This window comes from Camellia sinensis, chromosome 11 (genome assembly GCF_055761805.1).
Source record: "Camellia sinensis isolate YWXY chromosome 11, ASM5576180v1, whole genome shotgun sequence".
In the NCBI taxonomy this organism is placed as follows: domain Eukaryota; kingdom Viridiplantae; phylum Streptophyta; class Magnoliopsida; order Ericales; family Theaceae; genus Camellia; species Camellia sinensis.
The window spans coordinates 133,026,720-133,031,587 of record NC_138971.1 but is presented as its reverse complement, the minus strand read 5'-3'; the positions used below and the strand labels follow the sequence as shown (position 1 = coordinate 133,031,587).

Here is a 4,868-nt window from a genome sequence, read left to right as displayed (position 1 = left end):
TAAATTCTTGCTTCTTTTTATTTTATTTTATTTATTTAGGCCATTGTAAATATTAGTGGTACACACTATTCATGTAAAAAATTATATTGATCTAGTTTATATATTAAAATTACATTCACCGTTAATTTTTAAAAAAAAAAAAATACAAAAAACAAATATAATATGATCATATAGCTACCGATATCTACTTGACTACTTAAATAATCTATTCAATAAATCCTACATAATGAATGGTTCGCATCATAAACATTTGTCTGAAGTGAACCCCAACTCCCAAAAGATAACACATAAATGTGATCATCATAGCATTATTTATTCAATATATCTTAATAAATTTACATATATCAACAACAAAAAAATATTCAATGTGTTTGGTTTCAATTTTCTAAAAATTGAGTTTTTTGTTTTTCATATTTTTTTTTGTTTTTAATGAATATTTTTAAAATTTTAAGCAATTTTTTTAATTTTTTAGATGCACCTTACTTAAATGTATCTAAATAGTAAAATATTTGTGAATTTTTTTTAAAAAAAATTAATAAATACACAAAAATACGAAAAATGTATTGAATTTTCGTTTTTTTATTTTTTAGTATGTAGTGTATTTTTTAAAGATTTTTTTCACAAATATCATACTTTTTAAGTGTATTTATGTTAGGTGTATCTTAAAAATTAAAAAAAATTCTTCAAATATTAAAAAATTCATTGAAAACATTAAAATATGAAAAATAAAAAAGTAAAATTTTCTGAAAACTGTTTTCTAAAAACCAGAACCGAAAAAGTAATTGACGTTTTAAATATCCACCAAATTATAAAATATGTAATGAATTTTTAGTATATTATTAATCTTATTTGAGTAATTCAAAATTTATTGCAACCCACCCCAACTAAATTTTTTATCATGTGGATTTACTCTATTTCTTTAATCTGAATTCATAATTTAAACACAACTTAAATGTGAGTGCTATAGAAGATGTATCTCTCTCAATTCATTATCTTCAATAAAAACATTGGATGTGGGAGAACTTGTATTGAAAAGAGACTTCAAAATTAATAAAAAAATATAAAAAGCAAAGTGCTCTTGATATTTCATGATTTCATTTTTAAAACCGGCAATTCTTTTTCTTAGGGGAAAATTATGAGGTGATACTGTTTAGCCACTAATTATCTCAGAAGTTTAAGAATGTAAATAGGAAGACTTGAATACAATATCTTTCTTACTTTAATTTTTTTAAGGAGGTGTTTGACATGTTGATTAAAATAGTAAAAAAAAATCAAGACAACCAATCACATCATTTTTTTAAATTTTTTTATGTCTGTTTATAAAAAATTAAAAACATAATTAAAATAATCAATTTTAAACAAGTTTTAAGAGTATCCCTATCTGTTCACCCTATTTTCACTCTAAAATATTATTAAAAATTCAATTCCTTATTTTAAGAAGTCACCTTTTCATCTATTTATCTCAACAAACTCTTTATTATTTTTCTGTTTTATTAAAATATTATTTTCAATTATTTTTCTATTCAGTCAATGTGCAGTCGCACTAAAAAAAATGAAGAAAAAGATATAATTGCATATTTGAGAACAGCAATGCTAGGTATCATGAAAAATCTTTCATGAAAATAATCATGAAAGTTTTGTGACCCTTGGATTACACTTAGAATAAAGCATCACACACTAATCAAGGTAATTCAAATATCATAATTCTTTCATGATCATTTTCATGAAAAAAATTTTATAATCCCTAACTTTTCTCATTTGAAAAAGTTATAGTAACTCCCCATAAATAAGGAGGGATTGTAACAACTCTTATATTTAAGAGTTACATAAGGAAATTGCTGGGAATAATTTTTGACAAAGATCTTATTTTGACTAAAATGTAATATAAGAAAGTGTTTGGAAATAGACTCAATAATGCACATTAAGCTATAATCACTCAACATTTTTGGTCAGCCAACTCCACAAATAGGTCTTACTTTTGTTGGACTCCCAAGAAAATGGGTCCCAATCAATGTAGTACTTTGAATTCCCATTTATCAATGCTCGGATCAAAAATCTAATTGGCTGTGGAAGATGACCTAATAATTTGAGAAAGTGTAATGCCCAGAGTGAGTGTTTGGAAAGTAAATTTTTTTTTTTTTTATTTTTTTTTTTAGGTTTTTTAAGTTGTGAGATATCGGAGGAAAAAAAATTTTGTTTAGAAAGATAGTTAGATTTTTTTCTGATTAGATGTGATGTTTGTGAGAGAAAAAGTGAAATGATTATGAGATTTGATATAATATTTTATTTAGATTTGTTTTTTTTTTAAGTTTTGTAATTAATTTGTCTTTTAGTGAAAAAAATAAAAAATAAATCCTTTCCAAACACCGAAAAAGAGTCAAATTTTTAATCAAATAAATGGCTAAGAGTATCTCCAATGGTTGTTGCTATATTGGGGTTGCTATTGTTATAATTTGGCAATGAATAGTGTTATTTTGTCAAATTATAGCAATGGTGCTCCAATGGTCATTTGTTATTTTTGGCAAATCTCAACCAACTTTCCCTCTAACTTTGTAGGTATTGTTTGGATATAGGTTTTTTGTGATTTTATTTTTGTTTATTTTTTTGTCTTTTGTGACAATTTTTTACCTGTTTGTTAAAAAACATTATATATTTATATTATTCCTAACTAGACAAATATAAAAAATAAAAAAAATGAAAAATTGGAAAAATTGAAAAAAATTATATATTTGTATTATGTCTTTTTATTATAATAAAATTATCTTCATTTAATATCAGCTAATGTATTTTATCTTTTTATTGCCTTCATTTGAAAAAATATATTTATTTTTTTGCATTATACTTTATTGAAAATATTAAATAATAATACAAATTAGTGAACATTACACATTGAAAAAATAATATTACATTGTGAAGTACAAATTACTTTTTTTTTTTTTTTAAAAAAAAAAACATGAAATTTCATTACAAAATAAAAATTACATTACAAATAAAGACTAGCAATTACATCAAAAAATAAATGATATTGCAAATTTAAAAAATACATTATCCCGTAATTATTCATCAGGAGGTAGGGGGAAATAAAAATTTGGGCTGCTCACATTTGAAGATCACTTGGCGAAAATCTCATTTTTTCGCATTGTGTAATACGCTTTCATCTGAGGGTCCAAATGAGAAATATCCGTAGTCATTATTTAGTGTTCTTCCTTTCTCATCTCAAACTCATGTTTTTGCATCTCAAGTTCTTTCATCTGCTGTAGTGCTTGAATTATTTTTTCTTCTCTTTCGTCTTTTTTCTTTTCTTTCTCAGCAAGGTGGTGGTTAAATGTATCTAATTGTGTACTTATTTTTTGGACTTCAGTTTCAATAACTTGATTTCTCCGAAATAATTCTTTTGCAGATTTCCTACCCATCGGCCTTTTACCCCTTGCAGAGACACTACCCTCACTGACAGTTGGATTGTTACCGACACTTGGACTGGTGTCATCTTAAAGAGAAATGCAGTTATCCATAGAGGAATCAGGGTTTGAATTAGGAGAAAACGGTGTATGTATTCTTGACTTCACCGTGTTCGTAAGAGTTACATCTTGCCACCTGATATTGTTTTGCAAGATTGGCCAACAATGTTCAAAAAGAAAATGTTTGTTTTCATCTTGATGGTATAACAGTTTTGCTTGAAGCATCTATATCAATAAAATATTAAATTAATTAATCAGTTAATTTTTATGTAAGACAAAAGAAAAAAACTAACATAATAAATGGAAATGAAATCTTACTATATCAACTTGTGACGCCCACTTGGATGTAGATTTTCGACTTGCGCTAGACACCCACGAAATTTGTTGCAACATTTCATAATTACACCCCATCGAGATGAGATAAACACTTGTGTTCTTGAGTGATCATTCTGCAATGAACAATAATTTTCCAAAATTTTTCCCAAAAAATGAGCATAAGATTGTGAATTCCCAACAATTGGGTCTTCAGTAATGTGACACCAAGCTCTACAAATTGCCACATCTTCTTGAGTGGTGAATGATTTTCCTCTCTTTATTTTTGATGAACCTTCCATAGTGATTGTATGAAAAAACAAAGAAGAAAATAATTTGTGAAGTTTGGTGTGACATAAAATTCAGATAAAGAGAAGAGAAAAGAAAAACGAAATTTAAAATGTTTTGTGTGAAATGAAATTGAGATTAAGAATTTTTATTTATAGAAATACAAAATATGACCGTTTGTAAAAAAATGCCCGTTAATTTATAATTGTTGTTTGAAAGAGGAAGAAAAAGAGTCGTTGCTCAAACCCATGTGCATCCCTTTCACAAAATAGCACCGTTGAATTATATAATCCAACCGCTCATCATCTATCTATCTAGAACAATCTATGCATTCCAATATCTATCTACTTATATACCTCCTGTTGAGTCATATGTATCTATCTATGACACCAAGCTCTCTCTCTCTCTCTCTCTCTCTCTCTCTCTCTCTCTGCTCTCTCTTCATTGCCCTCACCGATCTTCATCTCTCTCTCCTCTTTGCTCATCTCTTCTCCTCAAATCTTCCAAATCAAACCCTAACCAAACCGATCTTTCTCCACTGATCTAGTTTCAGTCTCTCTCTATACCTCTCTCAGTCTCCATCGATGAAGCCGAAGCTGGTTTCAGTCACCGATCGATCTCCATCTACCTCTTTCTCTGTCTCACTCTATCCCTCATCTCTCTGTCTTCGATCGGTGAATTCTGAACAGATCGACGACTGTTTGAAACAGAGAGAGAGAGATGAGACCAAGTATATGCTCTGTGTCAGTCGATGAATCTCTCAAGTAGGACGATGAGACCAGGTTTTTTCTGAAACTATTTTTTTTTCTG

At 27.7% G+C, this 4,868-nt stretch overlaps 1 long non-coding RNA gene across 1 annotated transcript; it reads right to left on the bottom strand.

Annotated features, from left to right (window-relative positions):
* Positions 1 to 3,003: 3,003 nt before the first annotated feature.
* On the bottom strand, positions 3,004 to 4,065 carry LOC145802158 (uncharacterized). The gene is made up of 2 exons (XR_014344537.1): positions 3,777 to 4,065; positions 3,004 to 3,683 (listed from the first exon to the last, which is right to left on the bottom strand). It is a non-coding gene; the product is annotated as an uncharacterized LOC145802158 (long non-coding RNA).
* Positions 4,066 to 4,868: the final 803 nt, after the last annotated feature.